General features: G+C 42.6%; 1 protein-coding gene and 1 long non-coding RNA gene across 13 annotated transcripts in view; one reads left to right on the top strand and one right to left on the bottom strand.

The window, feature by feature from the left end:
- Positions 1 to 18762, top strand: part of FOXP1 (forkhead box P1) — a 379251-nt gene that overhangs the window by 233535 nt on the left and 126954 nt on the right. The window lies entirely within an intron of this gene.
- LOC139801696 (uncharacterized) lies at positions 9338 to 16511 on the bottom strand. Its single transcript, XR_011728278.1, has 2 exons — positions 16021 to 16511; positions 9338 to 11190 (listed from the first exon to the last, which is right to left on the bottom strand). It is a non-coding gene; the product is annotated as an uncharacterized lncRNA (long non-coding RNA).

The raw sequence follows: 18762 nt of genomic DNA, 5'->3' as shown, positions 1-18762 counted from the left end.
GTGGGTCTGCCTCTCCGTGGATTTATTTCAGCCTCACCTCGGTGTAACACTGCTGCTGTTGCCAGTGGTGCTAAAGCCAGCGTAAGGCAGGAGTAAACCAGGTGAATCAGACTCCAGATATTTCAGGAAAAAATCAGGTTATTTGGGGACTCTTGTAGGAAGGTGGCATTTTATCAGAAAAACCATAATTAAGTCATGCAACTAGCTGAGCCTATTGGCTACTTAGGCAACTCCCTAGAACTGTTCTGCTGAACATCCCAAATTTGTGCCACGGGATCCAGCTTCATCCAGGGAATTTAAATTGACTTTTAAATGAGAATTAAAGGTGGAGGTGACAAAAAAAATAAAAAAGCTATAGATGACAGGTGGCAACATTTATATTAACATCAACATTTCTATCCAGAAAATGGAATATAAGCAAAGCAGGGGGGTTGCTCAGAGTTTTGCTGTGTTTTTCAAGCAGTGGTTTTGAGCTACAAAATAACTGTGAGATGACAATTTTTAAAAATTCTGAAGGTTGTTGCTTGCCTTTAAAAGTGTGTGTGTGTGTGTATCTCAAGTATTCCTGATAAAAGCAGTTTGTCCAGCTCACCTCCATCAAGGAGAACTGCTGTGGAAGTGGGCAAGGCAGCAGCAAAGCAAACCCTTAGGTTCAGGACTCTGTGATGAGACAATCCTGGGAGCTGTTGATTACAGTGATTGTGCTGGTAACTGTTTTCACAATTTATTGGGAGAATTATGTGTAGAATTTAATCTGGCACATTAAGTTAGGGCTTCGTTGGCATAAGACACAGATGAGCCCAGCTTTCTGTAAAAATATGGGATTCTATGGGATTCCTTTGAGTGGGACTGTGTGCTCTCTAAACTAAAATTGTGTCTCTGTGGATTTTCTGACATCCCATGGATTGGGGAAGGTTGCAAACTGTATGATGGGTGCTTTGCATCTGCTTCCTTTCCTTATCTGTGTGGTGACAAGAGCTGACTGCTCCTTGCTGAGCAGTGCAAGGAGTTTACAGTCCTCTGGGTGCAACTTTTGGAGCTGGGCTGGAGTGCCATTTCTTCATATTAGTAGCATGGTTTGCTGACTTTTTCATAAGTGGTTGAAGGGAAAGTTGACAAATAGTATGAGTGACCTTTTCCAACATGGACTTGTACCTCATTTCCCAAGTTTTCCTCAGAACAATCTGCAATTTTTCATCTAGCACCTCCTTTTTCATGTAGAGGGTACTCTTCCTTTTAGAGTCACTGTGACTCTGTAGACATGGAAAAGAGTCTTGTGGCTGTGCTTCCAAATTGCTTTCCTACCAGATCCCATGCATGGCTTCATTTGGAAGAGGGTTTGAGTCCCAAGGGTTACGGGGCTTGACCTTTCTTGTTCTGGTGGGTTCCAGCTTGGAACAATTCCTTTCTGGGAACCAACTGGCCACGGATGAGTTACAGCACTCACATATCTGAGAGGCTGCACATCCACAGCGCTCTCTGATGAGATGCTCAGAGACAGAGGCCACAGTTTTGGGGACTGATGGCCGTGGCTACCAGGAGGGAGCTGGAGGGTGATGCTGGCACCAGGTGCCTGGTGTACTCAGAGCTGTCAGAGCAGTCACTGGCTGTGCAGGAACAAGCCTCGGGATGGGTATCAATGCCATTTGGCCACCATCTCAGGGAGCCACATGTGGTTCTGATAACATCCTCTGTGTCTGGGAGGGAGCTGCTGGAGAGGCGTCCGGGGCCCGGAGCTCCCTGCGTGAGCTGACATTCAGCAGCACAGCGAGTGCTCACCAGATGAACTGAGGTGCCAGAGAGCCTGTGCTCCCGACAGACAGTGAGCAGGAGCTGAAAGCTGGAAGGGAAACTCTGCTTTTTACTGGCAATAAGAAAAAAAAGAGAGATAAGAGTCACGTTCTTCTCATCCAGCAACCGCGATGGGAGGGAAGGGATGAGAAGCGTCCTTCTCCGTGCTTTCCCTTGGGGAAACTGGGAGAGGTGTGGAAGGTCAAAGTGGATGGCCAGGAGGTGTGATGACCTGTAAAGGGTGTAAGGAGATTGCTTCAGGTTGTGGTGGATCAGACCACAGAGCTTGAGCATCGTGGGATGGGTCATGATACCGAGGACTGTGCCACGTGCAGCCTGTGCTGGCTTTTCACTTTGCAGTCACATTCTCTGATTTATGGCATTGGTGGAGCAGACTCATTTAAACTATTAAATTTGTTGGTGCAGAAATTAGCTTGAGCAAATAGACAGCTAGCTGTAGACTATTGCCTTGTTTCTTGAAAAATACAGCAAAATTCAAGGGGAGCTTTAAGCAGAGTCCAGCCATTCATTAGTCTGTGTGTTAAGTACCCACCGAAAATACAGAACCAGGTAATACCTGCAGAGCAGGAGATTTCAGGCAGTTGGTGTTGTTTTGTGTAGAAAATACATGGCAAGTGTTTATTTTAAATGTTGACCACTACTGTTATGTATTTATGACACTGGAAATGCAACAAAAGGCTAAAAGCAACCTGTAATACACCACAAGTGCCAAAGGTTGGCTCGAATTAGCCCATAACCACAACTTAAAGAGGATGTTTTATTCAACATTAAATGCTGGAAACCACCTCGTGTGGCTTCTCAGTGATCAAAAGCTTTGCAAAAGTGGTCATTGCTATTCAGTTACAGGTGGCTAAGTTCCTTTTAAATAAAGTTAAATCTCCTGGGGATCAAGGACCTTCCTTTCTGTTTTATGTACCTTTGTCCTTGTTCTTTTCTTTTCCCTGGTCCTTCAGCTGGATGGGCCGAGAAGAGTAATTTTTAGGCAGCATTTCCAAATTATTTTTGTGGAGCACCAATGTGAGAAAACCCCTGAATTTGACACAGAGATGGGAGGTGGGGCAGGTTCATGGCTCTGAGGGTAATTCTGAACCCCTTTACCACTGGCCATGTTTTCTTTGGCTGGAGCATTTGACAAGGCTGACATATTTATGTACAGAGCTAGTATTTAGCTTGGAATTTTACACATATGAATGATGAACTAAACAGAACTCATTTATTTTTTTTCATTCCCTCTGTAGTTTCTCCGAAAAAAATCTTTTTTTTCTTTTTCTTTTTTTTTTTCCTTCTGAAATGTGAGGTTACATATTGCAGACAAGTCTCAGCATATCCACCCAGTGCTTGACCACCAGAATTAATAACTAGCCACATTCCTTGATGATTCTATAGGGATTGGAAGCTAGGCAGCTGAGTTTGCTATGCAAGAGAGTTAATAAAAATTTTCATTGCTGGAGGAAAGCTTATATACAGTAGTCTGTTTGTCCTGTATTTCAACCACCTGAGTCAGAGCCAAAAAAGCAATTGTCTACTACATATTTCAAACAGATGCTGAGGGGTAAAAGGAGTGACTAGAATTCACAGCAATAAAACGCTGGCTCTTTAAGTTCCCTTGAAGGAAGTGAACCCATAAAATTTTTGCTGCTGACTTGTTTGTCCAGTTCTTTGAAGTATTTAACATTAATTTAGTCTGCAAATCATTGCCACCTCCATTTTTCATTGAAGTATCGAAGCCTGCTAAACACATAACCTTGGAGTGCACAAAAGGAAATTATTCCTTTAGCAGATCCACTCATTTAGCAGTTATCCCTTCAAAAACTTGTTACCCACACTGGTGCTAGGGTGTGCTATAGGTATTTGCAAAGGAAAACTTTCCCAACGAGTTTATTTTTTATGACTGTGAATTTCACTGGCACCTAAGTGGATTTTTAGGTTGGGGTCTTCCACCGCTTGCTGCTCCTTTCTACCCTGCATCAGAGACCAAGGTGGGGGGGTCAGGGGGGTTGTGTGTAAGCAATGGGCCATGGCAAAATTATTTAGAGGTTGTAGCTGTACAGAAGAGCAGCAGCAGCAGGGTGGGAGGCTGTGGGGGCATGGGCTGGGATGTACCCTCAGTGTTCCAGGTCCATCTGTTGAATGCTTTGTGGCCTTTTAGGCTGTGCCACCAAACCTCTGGAAATCAGAATGAATTGGGGACATTGCTGAGCAAAGATGAAGGGAGCTTTTCCCCTTGTCTCAGATATTCTGTTTTTTCAAGCAGTCTTCAGGCTCAGGCAGGCAAAATGTCCAGGGGAGTTGTTCTTGTTACCTTTTTTGCAAGAAAGCCTCAGATTAGTCAGCAAGTGATGGGTGCCCTGGCAGATGACTGGGGTTACTTATGTTATGGGATCCTGCTCAGCAGCCTCTCTTTTTATAATTTTTTTTTTTTTTCCCTTTTTGACTTCCTCCATCTAAATTTAAGTTTTTCCCTTCTCCTGAACCCTGTGCTGTGGGCGATAAAGGGGAGAAACCCCCTTGCCCTTCCACTCTGAGCTCCAGCAGAGCTGTGCTCTGCCCCTGCCCCTGGCAATGTTGCTGGGACCCAGCAGTGATGGAGGACATCAGCTGGGAGGCAAAGTTAAAAAAAATACCATCAGGCTGAAGTTGGAAAAAAAAATAGCAACACAGAGGGTGACAATTGAAAACCAGCAGGGTGGGAAAGCTACTGTACTGTAGGGGGAATGCAGCAGCCTCAAGGCCCTTTAAATGATTGGTGAGACACTAGAGATATTGTTAAATTACCTTTTTTATTGGTTCTGGAGTCTTATGTCTTAAAAGACTATTCTTTGGAAGAAGTCAAGAGAATCCTTCTATTTGGTTCAGATGTAAACCTGGGATGCAAAATGCGGATGTGGATCTGGACCTGAACTTCTCTGAAGTCTGGGGGAGTATTTTGGGCTGGGGCTTTGGTCTGAGACTTCTCTCTGGATGTGCTGGTTTGGAGGACTGGTGTGCAGTGTTAACCTGCAGCTCAGCCAGGCTTCACCCAGTGGGATGCTGGTATTTTTGGCACACTTCCCTGCTGAACAGGGAAATGGGGAAATGTTTCTGTAGAGGTGTCTCATGGTTGTTTAAAGATTAAAGGAATGTATTTTGCTTTGTTTTCAGCAAAAAAAAAAAAAAAAAAAAAAAAAGAATACAGGGATTTACCAGTTTGTAAATCCACTGATCATATTGAAGAGAGGACCAGAAAGTGTTTGAGCTTAGCTATGCCAGTAAGCAACCAGAGAAAAGGGGAGTTTTTTTGCACTTAATTCTACTTTTAGATGTTCAAAACTCCTTGTCTGTCTGTAGCTCATGAATACTGCTTCCAGTGTTGAACTCTTCTCATCTCTGTGCTGTAGCTGCTCCATCCATAAAATCTGGGTTGTGCAGAAGAGATTTTAATTTTGTTGAAGGACTTATGAGAGGGGCTGTGTATTACTAATAGTTTGCAAGCAAACTTGGGGCACAAGCTTTAATGAGGGATCACTGTTGAAACACTTGAATTCACACACTTCTGGTTACCTTTCTTTCCAGCCTGCGTGGTCCCATATTTTACATTCACTCCCAGCATGGACTTCCTCTGCCCAGGGTCCCCTAGGAAAGCCACAAGAGCAAAACATACTACAGGGCTTCATGCCAAAGCTCAGAGTGGGAAATTTTAACAGTCCAGCTTAATTTTTCATGACTGTAGAACAATAGCCAAGATTGTGTTCTTGGGTACAAAGGTGGCTGTTGGGATGACCCCATTAGCCTCCACACAGGCAGCTTTGCCCCCACCATGGGCTGCAGTTTGAGCTGGGACCAAGCTGTGGCCTCTGATGGATGTTTTTTTTGTTTTTTTTTTAACTTTTCTCCTGTGCTGGAATGAGATGGAGATCATCATCACCATGAGGAGTTCATGGCAGGAGGTGTGGGCTGAGCATGGCAGAGCCAAGCTTCATTCCTGCCTGCTGGGGAGAAGCTGCCCACGGCTGGAACCAATAGGGACCAGTAGGAAAAAAGGATTTCTGAACCTGGAAAGGGATGTTTTTGTATCATAAACCCCTTTTCAAGGTTGTGAACCCTTTAAAAGCAGCCATTCTGTCCCCTCTTTGCTCTCTGCAGACATTGAAGTTGGTTCATCACTGACAGCAGCAGCTCGATGTGGTCTTCATAGCACTCAGGAGGAATGGGGAAAATTGACCAAAAAAAAATCTCAATTGGCTAACAACTTTCACCATTTTTCAACTGTGTGCTAACTCCTAAGCAGCAGCCTGGCATCTATGGAGTACTGAAAAATGCTGTGAATTGGTAATTATGAATTACAGCAAAAGATCAGCTTGGTGTTTCCCAAGCCTCAGAGATCAAAAGGTGGCAGGGAGAAGGATGAAGGACGGAGTGGCAGTCAGCCTGCCTGAAACTTTGTTTCACTGTTTGGGTCCAGGGAAAAAAATGTTGTTTTAAATTTTGTAGGGAGAGGAGGGGGGAAAGAAAAGAATGTGGATAACATTTCTGTTGAGACATGGGCCTTTTCCAGGAAAACTGCTGAGGGTGGGAATCAACTGAGGTGCTTTTAAGTTTTTATGGTTTAGTCTGTTTTATCTATTAGTTTACCTGATAGAGCAGTAATTAAATGAAAAAAAAGCAGTATGACAAAGAAAGAGGACAGAATAAAGCAGGGCTAGCTCTTTCTTAATTTTCCACAGTGATACAACTGTATATATATATTTTTTTTGAAAGCTGCAGAATTACGTATTTTCTTTTTTCACACTTCAGTTGCCATTTCCAGGAAATGGCAGTGACAAATGGTGCAGAGATGTGTCACATTTCAGCCTGGTGTGCTTAGCCCCATGCCATGCCCTGAGCAAGCTGGAGTCTCCCCCAGGCAGCCAGGACCCCCCCTGTATTTGTGCTCAAACTTGGGGGTGCTGTGCAGGGGTGAGGGGCTGGAGTTGTCTCCCAGGTAGGCACCTCCCAGGCTTTTAAGAGCATCAGTAGATAATGGTCAAGATTTAGAAGCAGCATCAAGGGAAGCAGAGGATTTGTGAGCAAGCATGGTGCCCAGGCATCACCTCCAGCTGCTCAAAGGGTCCCAAGAGGAGTGAAGTTAATCATGAGTAGAAGTGAGCTCATTTTAAGGTGGCAAAACCCCCTTTTGCCAAGCTCTTATCCAAGGAGGAGGGCAGAATTTCCTGAAGGGCAGCCTCTCTGTTTAGGGTATGCCTGGTAAAAATTGAGGTTTTTTTCTTCACCACTCCCAAAATCTTTTCACCAATTCCTCCAATTATTGGCAAAATAAAGGTAGTGGTAGATTCCTTCTAACTCTCTTCCCCTCCTCTATCAATTATGTGTCTTTGAGAGGCAGAGCTTTGAGTCAGCTCTCCTTCATTTCTCTCTTTTGGTTGCTCCCAAGGGAGAGAATCTCTTGGTAATAGGAGCTGCATCAGTTTAGAAAAGAATACAGTTTTGTTCCCTTCTCAAATGACATATGACTATCAGGCATCTCATGAGTTCTCAGAGTGGGCACATGAATTGAAGCTTTTAGGAGTCTCAGTGATTAATGGCCTGATGGGTAGGAAGCAGATGCTTGTTACAGGTCTGGGGGATCTGTCTGGTGGAATTAAATAGCTGCCATGTTAATGATGCCCTTTTACCCTTCTGAGCTCTCCTGCCAACCTCCCTCTACAAAAAAGGAAACAAAGTTCATCACAGGGCTGGTTAGGGGATATGTTGTTTTTTGTTTGTTTTTTTTTTTTTTTTTTTTTTTTTTTTACTTTTGTTTTTGTTGTGTGGCTTTATTTACAGCACCAGCACAAGAGAGGCTTTAATTAGCTGGGGTAGGATTGGTTCTCACCTTGTCTGAAGCTGATTAGGAAGGATCCTGAGCACACTGGCATGGCTGCAATCTGTGTGTCTCAACCTGGCTGCTGCAGAAAAAATCTGTAACACTGCTGGTGTCTGTGGCTAGGGCTGGATCCCAGTGCCAGTGTCAAGTGGGGATTTTTCCCTAATATGGACAGTAGTCCACAAGGAAAACTGGATGGAGTCCATCAAGCTAACGCCGCCAAGAGCTAGTAGAAAGTTTGGCTAGACTCTTCTTGGACCAGCCCTGGGCCAGAGACCAGAAGGTAAAAGTTTTTTTTGCTCCACTACTTGACATGGTGTGGCTGAGTGTGATGTACTAAAAGCAGAGTCCCTGGGATGCTGATGGGAGGTCCTGCCTCTTCACCACTTTCCCTTGCAAATAGCTGTAGAGTTGTGGCTTTTGCAAGACAAAGTAAGTTTTTTTGTGTTTCTTTTGAGTTGCTTTTTCTTTTATTTTTCCCCCAAAAAAGAAAGCTCAGAGCAGGACCAGGGTGGGCACTGGCATGCCCCTCCAAACCCTTTACCTTTCTAGTTTTTGGGAGCAAATGCACACACCCCTTCCTCCCTCCCCACCCCCCCCTTTATCTTCTGGTTTAATACTGATGAAGTGCACGTGTTTCCACTCACAAAATTTTCACTTGTCCTAATTTTATAATTTGTGATCATAAATTTTTATCAGAGTCTTCCTAGTGACTTACAGAACCAGTGCTTTAAACCAGCAGGGAGAGCTGATTTATGGTCAGCAGTGAATGCTGCTGGGTTTGTGTCCAAGGGAAGGATTGTGAAGCAAGGGTGAGTGTGTTGTGGGTTGTTTGTTGTTTTTTTTTTTAAAGTCTTGATGTTCCCTTTTAGACATAGACTGTTTCTAAACATCAGCATGTGTTTTTCTTCTTTGATGTTTTTCATGAAGAGGATTCTGCCTCCCACTTTAACAAAAGTCCCATGTTCCTTGTACTTTTTTTATGCTGATAATGAAGTTGCTCACTCAAATAAACACCTGCATGGGCGCACATCTGAAATGCAACATCCCCCTTCAACACACACCACGGAAACATGACAGAGCTGATCTTCTTTAGTGATCTCCTGTGCCAGAACTTTCATGTTTTGAAATTAAAATGGATTCTCCTTATCTTGTCAGAGCCCCTTTGATCCATTGCCTGTGGGTGTGTGGTGGCAGCAGGAACAGAGGATGGGGAAGCCTCAGCTTTGCCTGGCATCATTAGCTCTAGAGCATTCCCTGTGAGGAATAGCCCTGCTCCCTGGGTACCAGGACAGCATCCTGCTTCTCCACACAGCCCTCCAAGCCAGGCAGTTCCCTATGCCCATGCCAGGCATTTCTTCAGTGCTTTTCCTGAGCATCTTTATGGTGTCTTGGCCGTGGAAACTTGGTAGGAGTTTCCTGTAGCGATACCCACTTTCCAGACACATCCAATCTTTCCCTTCCTCCAGGCAGCAAATTCCTCCAAGGACTAAACTGGGTGCATCCATTCAAGTAACCTGTACCCATGCCCAGAATTCTCATATTTTTCCTTTTTCCTCTTGCTTGTTCTGTCCAAGGCATGTCATTTGTAGCTGGTTGCAAGTGGTGAACCGAATAGCTGGAGCCTTTCTGCCAGGGCTCTGCATGCAAGTACTGTCAAAACTGTTCTCTGTGATGAGTCAGTTCCTTTTTTTTTTTCTTTTCTTTTTTAATGACAAGTATGCAGCTAGTGTACCCATTAGAGTGTGCAGAGGGATGGCAGAGAAATGAGGATACACATGTGTATGTATCAGATGCTGAAGAGCAGCCTTCTTGTTATAAATATAGCTCAGCTGTGTTCCTTCTTACATTTCAATTTTATAATCGGTTCCAGAAGATTTGGACAAAAATACTGTGGTGTAAGAGAGCATTAGTTTCTGGGTTCTTCAAATAATAATTCTTAGTAAGGAAACTAGTAAATAAACCTTTAGAGATGGGCAAGATGACATCTTCCCTAGTTCTAGGAATTGGACTTGGGGTGTAGATTTATGAAAGGTAAAATAAAGGACAAGTAGAAGCAGGGACATCACTGTATGTTTCATTTTTTAAATTTATTGCTAAAATATATGAATTGTCCTGTTTTGTTTGTTTTATTGGTGTGATTATATATGATCTATCTTTACATGTATACTTTTTAGACCTGGCGGGCCCACTGTGATTAAATGTTTGCTTTGAATACGTGTCCAGCATGTTAACTTTTCACCGTGGAAAGTTGTTAACTTCATTTTTTTTATACAAGGGAGGCAAAATCGGGGGGGGGGGGGGGGGGAAGGGATTGTTAAATGTATGGAAACCCTTATTGGCTGAATTATATAACCGAATTCATTCAGCATGCTCGGTGTATCTTGTTCTCCTTTCAGTATTGCCACTCTGTTCATCACCCCTTTTAGTGCTCAAGGCATATGGCATGCAGTACATCCAGGGAAGTGTCAACAATATGGCATATGTTATACATACTGATCTTGATACACCGTAGAAAATAATGGGCCTAACTTTAAAAGGCACGGTGCTAAGAATAGAGCGTGCTGCAACATGCAGACAGTGAATCCGCCATGGGTGTCATATTTGAAGACAAAAAAGAGCTCTGATTTTTTTTTTTTTTTTTTTTTTTTCATTACTTTCATTTCTTTGGTTGTCTATTGGCCTTTACTGCAAATTACAAATATTACAATCAAATGAGCCCGGGCTGGATCTTCACCTGCGCGATGCCGGTACCAGGGATGCTGCTGGGGACGGCTGGGATGGAGATGCTGGCAAGGTTTTGGGGGTGTGTGCAGGCAGGAGGATGCAGGCAGGAGCTGGGGGACCTGCCAGCCTGGTGCTCCAGTGCCCAGGGTTGCCCCTGGGGCCAGGCAGGGATGTGTGCTGCCAGAGGAAGAGGGATAGGGATGGGGAATGTCCTGATGCGTTTCCAGGAGTCATTAGAGGGTCGCATTAGCTCACCACTTAGCTCTGTCTCTGCGCTGTAAATGAGCCTGCACAAGCAGATTGCTATGCTTACATTAAAACCACAGTGGTGGAAATGAGTCTTTCCAAAGACCCTTCCAAAGATCTGCCCATTAGGATCTGACTATGAGATCAGGGCTCTCATCTGGCCTCGGAGCAGTAAAACGCAGATGAAACGCTCTGGTTCTCATTTCTGGATCCTGGGCTTACTCAGCTCCCTGCTCCCCAGTGAATCTTTCGTCTCCGGGAACTTTCTTTTTTTAAATTAGGAAAAAAAAATGATATAAGGGTTTCCTTTAAAACACACAGCCTGAAAATTGGTTCTCACCTTTAAAATAAATGGTTCATACCATGGTATAGGTGTTTGTATGGCTGCGTTGCTGTTTATTGTGCTGTGCTGGCCTGGCTCTGAAGCTGTAACATCTGAAGTGCAGAGAAGCAGTGAGTGGAGAGATATCTTCTTTCCAGCCAAGACCAAATATTTGTCTGTTATCTCTGTGGCCCTTTTAGTGATTCTTGATACTTGTCGAACCGCACAGATCCCTCCGTGGCTAAAGCAGAACAACAAAATATTTATTTTTTAATCTTTGTTGAATGAATCTGAACATTTTGTGCATGATTATGAGGGTTAAACATTAATAGCAGATGTTGTTAATGAATAGAAGGCTTGAGCCAGCTTCTGAGACCTTTTAGTTAGTACATGAATTTTCTGGTTGATGACAATACTTGTAACATGCCTAATTATGAAGTAGTGCTCTAATCAAGCTTTGAATAACTGAAGAATTTCCCCTCCTCTTTTGTGGTTATTTCAGTGGCACACACACAGATCGCTTCAGTGCCTGTGCTTATTCTTAGGGATTTTTCTTTTTGTGGAACATTCATTGAGTTGTTTTTGGTTTTTGTTTTTTCCCCCCCTAAGAAGCACATTTATTGATGCTGAATGTCAGCACAGGAACAGGAACACACACAGGTGGCTGCGTGTCCCCTCTGTCCCTACCCACTAGCAGCTGAACTGGTTCCAGCCCCTGAAGTTGTTGTCCCAGTTTGTCACACTTCCAGGTGAAGTACGTGAAAGTGATTATAGGTAATAAATATCTTTTTTTTTTTTTTTTTTTTTTTTTTTAACTTATTGCAGAGGCAGTTTTTTCCCCCTGTTAATGAGGGTAATTTGACTTGGTTGAAGGATTGCAGTTCTTAAGAATTAATGCAGCAATCCAATTCAAAGATTTAAAGAGATCTAAGATTTTTCACAGGTCGTGTGCTAGTGAATGTGCTCCTATCACATAGCAGCTAATGGACTTGAACAACAGTCTGTCATTTACTGTTACCTCAGTGTATAGCAGCTTTGCCCTTGATAGCAAGTATACTTTCCCAGCAGTGCAGGTTATTTAGTAGTGTGGTATATTTGTAACACTTCTAAGAGCCAGGATCCTATTTCTTAACAGCCCTAATTACTGGATAAAGCTAGGTTACCTTGCTGACTTTATTAATTGTCTGTTTGGATCCTAATCTGGGTGAGCCTGAAGTATTTTATGCTCTAATTGCTGACTCCTCATTTTGGGAGGGATTTTTCTGTATGTATACACATATATGTATAATAATTCCTGTATTATGTTTTTCCTGTACAATGCACGAAGGTTTTTCCCTGTATCAAAGCACAAAGGTTAATTACAGAAATATGGAAGTGTTAAGCACTTGTCTCCAGAAGGTCCCTTCATTTTTAGGGAGGTATTATTACCTTTTAACTGTGTTTTGTAATGACTTATTTGGAAATACTCTTAATTTCTTGATCCTATTATGTTCCTGGATATTAAAAATCCTATTTTAAGGTAATTAGAAGGATTCTCTTCCATTTAAATATGTGTTCTCCAGACAGTGTCACTCTATACTCTGCACACAAGAACCTTTGTTCCTTAATTAGAAAACGGACTGGAGCTCATTAATTGTGGGTACAAAGTGATGTCTGCTCAAATGGAGAAGCAATAATACAGTTTAAATAATGATTGATCCTACATTTTAAGTCTTATACTATTTCGTATGGCTAGTGATAAATAAGCAACATATAATGCAGGTTCCAAAGCACCATGTTCAGATTTTTATTGAAAGATCTCTTTTTGCAAGGATAAACCTCTGTCAGGCACAATAAATAAAGGCTGGATGGGATGTACACAGCATCTGCCATTTAGAAAAAACTGCTTTTGCCAACAGTTGCCCCGTAGCTGAGATACTGAAGTTAACTCCACCCCATGTTTAAGAAAACTGAAAAATTGTGCAGTCAAAAGCACAAGTCTTGGCCTTACAGAGCTATTATTGTGACAAAAAGGAATATTTTAAATACTGCTCACAGAATGATGAGTTAGAAATGTTTGGGTATTTTGCAGGGTGTTACTTTGAAGGATGGAGACAAGTGTACTTTGTTCTCTAAATTTTGCCATCTTTCTACCACCCCATTGGGAGGAGAAGGTCATGGTTTGGAAGGTTACACCCAACACTCTTTACCAAAAGGCTTGGATTTATAGGGTGGCTGCAGAGCAGGAATAGTCTGAGACTTGCACCACACTGCACTGGAAGGCAGGACAAGCACCCAGCAAAGTCTGTCCCCCAGAATCAGGTGTCTCCATCTCCTCCACAAGCCCAGTGGTGCCTGCTCCTCTCCTCACCCCACCTTGCTTCAAAGACTTGAGAAAACCAGTCTCATTTTTCTACCCCTAATGAAAACATGCAGTAACAAAGCAAAGCGGTTCCTGTGTGAAGAATGGGAAAGTTGGAAGATGGAGTCATTAGGCTTGGTTTTCCTGCTAAGAGTTTCACAAATCAAAATGGTGAATGCTGGAACAAGGTGTACGTTTCACTCAGAAGCTGTCAGCACTGAAGCAACCCCAGAAAATGGGGGTTCTTGTGATATCCCTCTCTGCTGTATCCCTCTCGGTGGGAAAGAAAAATAGTTTGTGCAGGATAAAAAACCTGTTCTTCAATTGACTATGCAAAAATCTTATTGCAGTATTTATTCCAAACCTGCACACATAATGTTCAGTCAAGGAGAAAACAGCAAAAAACAGTTGTTGATGGACTTAGCAGAGAACTGGATTAAATAAGCATTAGTCTACTGAAGCTGATTACAGGAATATGAAAATGCAGTATCTTAATGGTACATATTTTCATGTGGCAGCTCAGTTGCCTTTCATTTTGCAGCTAATATGTCTATTCTTATGAGTCATTTACTTCTTTAATTACCTTTTGCAGGCAAGGCACCATGGTATATTAATGTGAATGATTTTTACTGCCAGTTTATCATACAATGCCCCAGAAGTTGAAAGGCGTAATTGACTTGGAAGAGCAGCTCATGAAGGAAACAATATTTAGTTGACAGTTTTCCTTGTACTCTCTGTTGACGTTTATGAGTTTACACTATGCTAAAGGAGTAATAAACACAATTTTCTTTCAATAACAGGAAAGAGTCGCTTTTAAAATACATTTGTGGAAAACAGATTCATTCATTTCTGGAATAATCTAAAATAATGCATTCCTAGTGATGAGATGTATAGAAGATTGTCAATTGAATTAAACCTCAGAAAGTGCATTTATAACCTTCCTCGGAGCGTTAGGAGATATTAGGGTGTGTATGAATTGAATCAATTTAATGAATATTTAGATTATAGACAGATTTGGATAAATCATATTCCGATCTGCGTGTTGGATTATTTGGCGGCCTTCTTTTGCCATCAAGTGCAAAAGTTTGAAATGTGAATTCAAGGGACAGTGTCTCTGTTTCTGGAGATGAAAACCCAGTCATCAGAGAGCTCTTGAGAAGCCCCGATTGGAGGATTATTGCCTAAACTTTCTATAACTTTCCTGAAGCCAGGGGTTTAAAATCAGCTTTGCAATCCCTCGAAGTCCATTTTCTTCTGGAATGCAACTTTTATTGAAATGACCTTGTCAAATCGCAAATTCTTTTTTTTTTTTTCTTTTTTTTTTTTTTTTTTTCAGCATCCCCAGCACCGTGCACAGGTATGATTAATCATCCCATCCTTCTTTAATTAATTTAAAGGCTCCCAAGCTCTTGGTGGGGAGCTGGAAGCTGCTTGGCCAGGCGAACCCTTTCCCGCTGGGTGGTTTGCAGAGAGTTAAACTTTTCACAGTTTTCCCCGATTGTTTGCAGTTCAGCGCTCTGCAACATAATGAAAGTTTTCTAGCCATCTGTTGTTAAGCTGGCGGTGAGCAAGGCCAGTATATCCAAACAAAGTGCTGGCCTGCTGTAAACTCAACCTGTCAGTTTAGCATAGCTGGGCTGACCTCCCCGGGCCCGGGGCAGCAGCAGTACCAGGCACTGGCTGCCTGCTCCGCTGCCCGGGGAACTACTTGGGGGGACCGTGTTTACTTTTTCCACTTAGTGTTCCTCCCACAGGCTTGAACAAGTTTATACTAAATCTTTAAATTGACACTTAGTTTTGTCTTTTTTTTTTTTTTCCCCCTATTCTGAATGTTCTTTTTTTTTTTTTTTTTTTTTACCACACTCCCCCCTCAAAAAAAAAAACCAAAAACAACAAACCACCATTAAAACTTCACCGTTGCTGCAATTTGAGCTTTTTTGGTGGGACACGGGGCAAGTCATGCCAGCTAGGTTGTTTCTCAACAGAAAGAGGCATGCTCCTAAATATCTCAGCTTGCTTTCTAGCTCCTATTGTTCCCTTTGTTCTGTATTTTTTAAGATCAGTTGCTCCTTTCATGCTGAGGACTGGGAATAAGAGGCAAGGTAGAGTAGATCAGCTGGAGTCCATTGTCTTCTTGAGAACCCCGGTTGCATCCAGAAGTGGCTGGAGCAGCCTTCCTCCTGCTTCTCTTCACTTCTGCCCCAGAGGGGGTGGTAGTTTCAGCGTGAGGTACTAAAGAATTTGAAACTTTCTGAGCAAAATTGCAACGATCAGTCTGGAAATGGCCTTTACTTGCAGGGCTGTGGGCTTGGAGGTCGTTTTCCTTTCTCATTGGTACTAAATGGATGCTGGTTTGGCCTCCCTTCCTCTGCCTCTGCATTTGTGCTTTTTCCAGTCCTGTTCCTCAAGTGTCTTTCCCTTTTTTATTCCTAGTTTACTTATTCCTATTTGTCTGGGAAGTAATACATGTCATTTCCCTGCTAATATTCACCCTCTGTGAGGGGTTTTAACCATTTTTTTTTAAGACTGGCAACAAAACTCTTAAGAGCTGATGCCAGGAAAGTGAGTATTAGGTATTACCTGTTTTCAGTGTTTGTTTTTTGGACTAGACTTACAGTAAATACCTTTCTGCTACTGCTACTGCCAAAATCACTCTTTCTGCTCTATTTTCTGCACTTGTGCTATATCTGCTCACTGGTCTTTGGCTGGTTTCAAGTGTGTTTTACTTACCTCATGATCCTTGGAAAGCAAGCCTGATTCTCACTGACCCCAAATGCTGCAGTTCTCAGTCAGGAGGAATTTTGCCTGAGGAAGAGCTGCTGAATTTGTGCCGTGCGTGGAACCAAGCTGCGCCTTTCAAAAAGCACATCGCAGCCAGTCCATCCCTTCACAGTGTGGAGAAAATACACTGGAAGGTCTGAAAAAGCAGTCAAAGTCATCCTGTCCTTTCCAGGAGAGCCCACTGAGGGCTTGTGCTGGTCCCCATCAGAGGGTGGGAGCACCCAGGCGAAGGGATGCGGCAGGGAAAGTCTTTCGGGTTGCATCCCCTGCCACGTGTTTTTGGGGCAAAAGGAGTATGACAGCAGTGAAGAGCACTGAATTTTAAATTGAAATGTCTGCACTTTACTAGGAAACCCCATCCAGCTCTAATCTGTTTGTAAGGTGACTGACACATAAAGTGCTTTTTGTTTTAAGGTAGAGGGAAATGCATTCGGGGTAGAGTTTCAGGTATAAATGTCAGGTGCAACGCAGTGCGTGATCACTCAAAAAGTCAAGCAGATAACCTTGGCATTTAGGGACACATTGCCTTGTATAAAATGAAATTGTATTTTGTTTTTTAAAAGGAGGACTACATTAAGAGGTCACCTATTAGCCGTGTTTTTGCTAGCTGTCTGAAACTCAGCTCTACTGTCTATTAAACTCAAACCACTGTGTAAACATTCCTGTGTTGTTCCTGGTCTCTACAATGGCCAAGGGGATCAGGTTTCACCTGCCTGCACATCTTCAAGCAATTAAAGCAATTAGCTTGAAGCCATTTCACATTCAAGGTCTACTGTGACATTCAAGTCCAGAAGAAGTCTAGGGGAAAAGAAAAAAAAAGACTACAGAAGGGTCAGTGTGCAGCACACACACACAAATACCCTGCGAGGGGGGTTTTGGAGTCCACAGCGACTTCCAAATGCACCCGGGAAGCTTTGCAGCAGGCTCGCAAAGTTGGTGCTGCAAAAGGGGAAGGATAAAGAAAAAAGCACCTAATGATCCTTTAAATTACACCCAAGTTTTGCATTGAGAAGGGAGGGGGAGGAGAGAGGAAGAGCAACACGGTTTGGAATGATATTTGTGTGAAAGAATACAGGGCTGGTCTTATTTACTGACATTTCTCTTGGCACGGCGATCCTATTTTTCTTCTCTTTTAGGTGGGGATTTCTATTTGGTGTTTACATTGTAAAACTGCACTCATTCTGGGTAATGTATCCCTTACAATGACATTCAGCGTTGAGTTTAGTGATTCCAGCAGTAAGTCTTGAAAGCTGCTATTTTTTAAAAGGTTGGAGCAGATTAGTGGTGACCTTAAAAGATTAAACTAGTACAGTTTAAAGATAAATAATCAGCCTGTAGCACATTAGATAGCTACATAGGCATGACAGAAGGTGACTTTCTTACAACAGTTTCAGAATCCAGGAAGCATTTTTACATTTGTAACTTGACTAAGGCAGGGAACAGTGTTTTGCAGATGTAAACTGATTGCACCACTTCAAATTGGTTAATACAGTTTTAAATCCACTGTTTTCCCGTTGGTTTAATATGGAGAAGAGGCTAATTTTAAAAGCTATGCCTGCTGCAAAAGAAGATCTTGCTTTGCTGTCCCGGAGGGTGTTCTTAATCAGAAATAACCGCAGGCTAAATTATAATGTGGAATCCTGCTGCCCTTTAACCTAACACTGCTGCTCATTCAGTGTTTGTTAACAAACAGCTCTAAGTACAAAATTGTTTGAGAATTACTTTTTCATTATATTTGCTGAGTTCAATTAGAATAAGAAGCTTATTTGGGGAAGAAAAAATTAAAAATGTATGTGTTGCTGGAGAAAGTTTCAAGCAATTGTTTCCCAGCGAGCAACGTGTTTGGTACATATCTGTGGACTCTGTGGCACACGTAATTCAATTTAAATAAAACTGCCTCCTGAACTGGTATTTCTGAACCAGTGTGAGAGGCAGAGCTCAAGGGCATCCCCAGCCCTTTGGAAGACACACAAACTAAAATGGTGTCAGGGGCTGAGGCCAGGGCCCCTTGTGCTGGGGAGGGGGATGCTGCTCCCCTGTTGGTTAACGCAGAGCCACAGATTCCCCATCCCTGGGAGGGGTTTGAAGGGCTGGATGCAAGTGGCACAGTGTCCTATTTTTATTTCATTTTGAATAACATGTAATTGAAACGTGCACTCGGCAAATTAATTGGTGAGCTGAAGGTAAGAACTGCTGAGTTAGTAGAGACAGCACAAGCCCTCCTCTTTTTTTCCCCCTGAAGTTTACATGCTGGAGCGGAAACGCTGTGGTGCTCAGAAAGGAGGTGATGCCTCTGTAAAGCAGATCTTTCCAATTTTTTTTTCTTTCTTTTTTTTTTTTTTTTTTTTTCTCCTAGCTTAGTCTTCTGTTTCTATGATCTGCCTTTTGAACTGTTTTTGTGGCTGATCAGTTCCACCTAATATGTCTCTTGATTTCTGCTATTGTAATACTCAGACGACATGCTGTTCTCTTCATTTTTATAAGCTTTAGATGCTCCTGCCTGTCATACTCTGGCGGTTTATCTTCAGTGTCTGGATTTGCTTTCAGACTTGCATGTCTATCAAGCTGCTGTTGCTTTGAATGTGAGATCAAAAGAAGATGAATTCCAGTAAAAAATTTCCTTGTACGAAGAAAAGATTGGGGGCCTATGTAAACATCCCACTGACAGCTCCCAATGAGTTATTTTAGCAG

Source organism: Heliangelus exortis, chromosome 12 (genome assembly GCF_036169615.1).
Source record: "Heliangelus exortis chromosome 12, bHelExo1.hap1, whole genome shotgun sequence".
NCBI classification, from domain to species: domain Eukaryota; kingdom Metazoa; phylum Chordata; class Aves; order Apodiformes; family Trochilidae; genus Heliangelus; species Heliangelus exortis.
The sequence above is the reverse complement of the archived record's forward strand: the minus strand, read 5'-3'. Positions and strand labels throughout refer to the sequence as shown.